We start from the raw sequence: 6,067 nt of genomic DNA, 5'->3' as shown, positions 1-6,067 counted from the left end.
GGAGGTAACTGACGCCCAGAGAAGTGACTTGCCCAAAGTCACACAGCTGACAATTGGCGGAGCCGGGATTTGAACCCATGACCACTGACTCCAAAGCCCGGGCTCTTTCTACTGAGCCACGCTGCTTAACGTCTGGACGTAAGCTCGTTGTAGTCAGGGAATGTGTCTGTTTATTGTTGTACTGTACGCTCCACGCACTTAGTTCAGTGCTCTGCAGTCAGCAAGCGCTCAATAAATATGACAATGAGTGAATGAAAGGTCACACAGCAGACGAATGGCTGAATCAGGATGAGGACCCATGAACTTCTAAATCCCAGGCCTGTGCTCTATAACCACTAAGCCATGCTGCTTCTCCAAAATAACCACCTAACGGACACATTCCCGGCCCATAATGAGTTTACAGTCTACAGGGGGAGACCGACATTAATTGAAAGAAAGAAATTACGGATCCGTACGTAAGCACTCTGGGGCTGGGAGCGGGGGTGAATAAAGGGAGTGAGTCCGGGCGCCAAAAGGGGGGTGGGGAAGAAGAGGAAAGGGGAGCTTAGTCAGGAAGTCTGAGCCGAGGTTTCCTGAGATTTCACGACTGCAATTCTACAGCACCGCCAGCCAGTGCCTGTGCTGGGCACCTCTCGAGCCAGGCCGAGAAGTAGCGTGGCTCAGTAGAAAGAGCCCGGGCTTTGGCATCACAGGTCATGGGTTCAAATCCTGCCTCCTCCACTTGTCAGCTGTGTGACTTTGGGCAAGCCACTTCACTTCTCTGGGCCTCAGTTCCCTCATCTGGAAAATGGGGATGAAGACTGTGAGCCCCCGTGGGACAACCTGATCACCTTGTAACGTCCCCAGCGCTTAGAACAGTGCTTTGCACATAGTAAGCGCTTAATAAAAACCATCACTATTATTATTATTGTCCAGAGGGTCTTGGAGGGGCGAGGAAGGTAGGCTTTTCAAATCCTGTTGCCCTCTCCCACTGGATTTTGAGGGACAGAGAGGAGGAAGGGGCTGACCTAAATTGACCTCAACTTGATTTGGCTACCATATTCACTTGCCTAATGGCCCATTTTGGGACATAAGTTTTGCAACCCCAGAAGAGGGGAGGGGATAATACGTGGGGAATCGAGTCTAGGATTAAGTGGAACAAAAGTAAAAATGAGAAGAAAAATAGGAGCGGAAAAGGAGGAAAAATAGGAAGGTAAATGGGTAGTTGAGACTATATCTCTTACTAGTTCTATATACAATAGGCAGGCAATCAATTAGAGTAAGCCCTCCATGACATTGTGGTGGTAGTTACTGTGGTATTTGCTAAGCGCTTACGTTGGGCCAGGCACTGTACTAAGCACCGGGGTGGATTTGAGCAAATCAGGCTGGTCACAGTCCCGGTCCCACCTGGCACTCATCCCCATTTTACAGATGTGGTAATTGAGGTCCAGAGAATAACAATAATAACTATTATGACGTTTGTTAAACGCTTACTATGTGCCAGGCCTTGTACTAAGCACGGGGTGGATACAAGCAAATTGGGTTGGACACAGTCCCTGTCCCACATGGGGCTCACAGTCTCATTCCCCAATTTCCAGATGAGGGAACTGAGGCCCAAAGAAGTGAAGTGACTTGCCCAAGGTTATACAGCCACTAAGAGGCGAAGCTAGAATTAGAACCCAGGTCCTTCTAACTCCCAGGCCCAGGATCTCTTCATGAGGCCACAACGCTTTTCCATCCCCTTCCTCTTCAGAGTTTGCATGCCTCGGTTAGCCTATCCCTACTATGAGACGATATCTGTGGTGATAGGATTTGACCCTACTCCTCTTCCTAGCCTGGACTGCTATCACTGCTTATAAAAATCATCTTTAATTTCCTCCTCCAAAATCAGGAGGGCATGGAGATAGTCCAGTCCGGGATCAAAAATCGATTTAACCGTACATAACAATTTCTTTTCCGAATTTTGTTTTAGGGTGATGGGAATGAACTGGGACAGCTACTTGGTGTAACGAAAGTGAATCGGGTTTAAAAACCTCTTTGAATATAATCTTCCCTGAAATTTTCCATGAATAGTACGCCAATGAACTTGTGATTGGGATTATCTAGAAACAAAGGTTCTTCTTGAGTGGGATAAGAGGGATGAGCTGAGGGATAAAAGAAAGAAAGGGAAGCAGCAGGCTATTTCTAAGAGAAATAAGGGGTGCACCTGGAAAAGCTTTGTTTCATTGCTTTCCCACTCTTTCTGGGGTCCTCTACCACAATTTCTCTAATAGCATGCCACCTGGGCTGACTGACCTTCCCATTTGGGCACCATGAGGGGACTGTCCGAAAAGTGACGATGAGATTCCTTCAAAGCCACTCAGGGTTAGCCGCTTTGGACGGGATGGGATTTGTTCCACAGGACAGCATATGTGCGACTCCACTGATGATGGTATCTGTTAAGCGCTTACTATGTGCCAGGCACAGTACTAAGCCCTGCGGTAGACACAAGCTAATCAGGTCGGACACAGTCCCTGTACCACTTAGGGCTCTTCATCCCCATTTGACAGGTGAGGGAACTGAGGCCCGGAAAAGTGATGTGGGCCAGGCAGACAAGTGGAGGAGCCAGGATTAGAACCCAGGTCCTTCTGATTCCCAGGCCCGTGTTCTATCCATTAGGCTACGCTGCTTCTCAAGAAGCGGCCTCTGCTTCATTCATTCATTCAGTCAGTCGTATTTACTGAGCGCTTACTGTGTGCAGAGCACTGTACTAAGCACTTGGGAAGTACAAGTTGGCAACACATAGAGACGGTCCCTATCCAACAGCGGGCTCACAGTCTAGAAGGGGGAGACAGACAACAAAACTAAACAAATTAACAAAATAAAATAAATAGGATATGTACAAGTAAAATAGAGTAATAAATATGTACACACCTATATACAAATATATATGTACATATATGCAGGTGCTGTGGGGAGGTGAAGGAGGTAAGATGGGGAAATGAGTAGGTGGAGGAGGGAGAGAGGAAGGAGGGGGTTCAGTGTGGGAAGGCTTCCTGGAGGAGGTGAGCTTTCAGTAGGGCTTTGAAGGGAGGAAGAGAGGTAGCTTGGCGGATGTGCGGAGGGAGGGCATTCCGGGCCAGGGGGAGGACGTGGGCCAGAGGTCAACGGTGGGACGGGCGAGAACGAGGCCCGGTGAGGAGGTTAGCGGCAGAGGAGCGGAGGGTGCGGGCTGGGCTGCAGAAGGAGAGAAGGGAGGTGAGGGAGGAGGGGGCGAGGTGATGGACAGCTTTGAAGCCCAGAGTGAGGACAATGCTTCTTCACTAGAGATCAGCACCATCATGCCAGAGACTCATTACCCATCGTGGACGGACAGAACGCTGCTAAAACCCAGATTTTACAAGCCTGCATACCCCTGTCCTTCGTCTAATGAAATATTCCTGGACAGAACAACTATCCCTGCTCTGACCACCCGTTTCTCCACCCTATATCTAGCAGCCTCTGTCAACCCAGGCTTGGGCTAGAAATGACACTCTAAAGAGAGAAGAATGGTAGAAACAGCGCTTAGAACAGTGCTTTGCACATAGTAAGCGCTTACTAAATGCCATCATACATATATATGATGAGAAGCCAGAAGCACTCCGAATTTGATTTGGAGGAAGCTGAAGCCCCTTCAAACTATGGATCCCTTCTAGCCTGTGAGCCCACTGTTGGGTAGGGACCGTATCTATATGTTGTCAACTTGTACTTCCCAAGCGCTAAGTACAGTGCTCTGCACACAGTAAGCGCTCAATAAATACGATGGAATGAATGAATGAATGAATCCCACCCACTGCACCTGGAGAGTTCTCGTCCCGATTTCATTCTCTCCTGCGCATTTAGGAGCGGTTTCTGAAGGGTCGTTGCCGGGATGATGAACCTTTGTTGGGAATTAAGATACGCACCCTACGTATATTGCGTTAGGATTCTTGAAAACCGGTCACTAGTATAAGCATTCAATAAAGACTGTTGATTGAAGCCTATCAATTTTACATTCTCCATTGAATTCTCATTGTGGGCAGGGACCGTGTCTGTTTATTGTTGGATTGTACTCTCCCCAACACCTAGTAATAATAATGATGGCGTTTTTTAAGCGCTTACTATGTGCAAAGCACTGTTCTGAGCGCTGGGGGATACAAGGTGATCAGGTTGTCCCACGTGGGGCTCACAGTCTTAATCCCCATTTTCCAGATGAGGGAACTGAGGCCCAGAAGCGAAGTGACTTGCCCAAAGTCACACAGCTGACAATTGGCGGAGCCGGGATTCGAACCCATGACCTCTGACTCCAAAGCCCATGCTCTTTCCACCGAGCCACGCTGCTTCTAGTACAGTGCTTTACACAGAGTAAGCGCTCAATAAATAGGACTGAATCAATGTATGAGTTCTCGAGGCTCCCTCTGGTGTCTAGTATTTGGCTATTTCCCTTTCTGTCTGTGTGTTTATTAAATAGCCATACACTGGAACTATCTAATGAAAACCACTATTCAAGACTTCACCGATGCTGCAACCGAGAAAGTGAACTTGTCCTCTGCGTTCAACCGTGGAGCCGCCAACTTGTACTTCCCAAGCGCTTAGTACAGTACTCTGCACACAGTAAGTGCTCAATTCATTCATTCAGTCATATTTATTGAGCGCTTACTGTGTGCAAAGCACTGTACTAAGCGCTGGGGAAGCACAAGTCGGCAACATGTAGAGACGGTCCCTACCCAACAGCGGGCTCACAGTCTAGAAGGGGGAGGCAGACAACAAAAACATATTAACAAGATAAAATAAATAGAATAGTAAATATGTACAAGATACAATACATACGATTGAATGAATGAACGAATGAGTGTTGGCAGACGAGCAGCGTGGCCTAGTGGGTAGAGCACGGAAGGACCTGGGTTCCAATCCTGGCTCCGCCACTTGTCTGCTGGGTGACCTAGGGCAAGTCATTTCACTTCTCTGTGCCTCAGTCTCTCATCTGCAAAATGGGTTTTAAGACCGTGAGTCCTATGTGGGATAGTGACTGGTTCCAATTCAATGATCTTATATCTAACCCCAGTGCTTAAAGCAGTGCTTGGGCCATAATAAGCGCTTAATAGATACCACAATTATTATTATAATTATAATTATTACTAAAAAAGGACGGAAGAGGATGCTTTGAGACCACTATCTGGTGGCTTCAAAGGTATCTCTACCAGTGCAAAGATGAACATGCGTAAAAACCAAACATCTCCCTTTCTGTCAGGTACCAAAATAGGTCTTTGGGACTCCTAAACTGTCGTTTTTAGGCAGTTTGTTTCCCAGAGCTTTTCTTTCATATATCGCTTTTTTATAGCACTTCTATTTTTCCAAAGCGGTGTCACATCGATTACCTCATGTTAGTATCGCAACATCTCTCAGGTAGGCAGAGGCTGGTTTTCTTTCAACCCCACTTTCTAGTCGAGGAAACTGAGGCACAGAGGGGTGACGTGACTTGCCCATGGCGGTGGCAAAGCTGGTACTAGAACCCAGGTCTCCTTACTCCCAGCCCTTTATTTTTTCCATTAGACTAGAGGGATTCACTACCAAATGCAAGTGTGATTTATGGAATGCTTATCTTAATTATATGCACTACTCAATCCATAATTTTTCTTCTGCTGCAGGAGTTGATCCACTAGATGGAGAAATCGTTCAATTTAATCCCGGACTAGCTCCGCAAACCAGACCGATTTTCAGATTGCAATGCAATTTTCTTTCTCTTTTTCTTTTTCCAGGAAAAAGAAAAAAGGACACAAAGGTTTTTACCATTTTTTTACTACATAATTTTAATTTTCCATAGCTTCTTTCATCCCCTCAAATCCATATGTTTTCAACAAACTTAATAATTAGTACCACTAGGTGTAGCTCTTAAACTTTGCTTTTTTTTTCCAAAGCCCTTGCCTTTTTCTTCACTTTCCTGATTCATATTATGAATGGTTCCACTCTAGTGAAGAAAAATGATCCCTTGCCAGTTTGCCCTAAGCAAGCTATGGAAATCTGGTCAGCTTTTTTACTGGTTTAATGTCCCTGCATTGTGGCCATTTAGTTCTTGATGGGGTTGCTATCC

Source organism: Tachyglossus aculeatus, chromosome 15 (genome assembly GCF_015852505.1).
Source record: "Tachyglossus aculeatus isolate mTacAcu1 chromosome 15, mTacAcu1.pri, whole genome shotgun sequence".
Classification (NCBI taxonomy): Eukaryota; Metazoa; Chordata; class Mammalia; order Monotremata; family Tachyglossidae; genus Tachyglossus; species Tachyglossus aculeatus.
The sequence above is the reverse complement of the archived record's forward strand: the minus strand, read 5'-3'. Positions refer to the sequence as shown.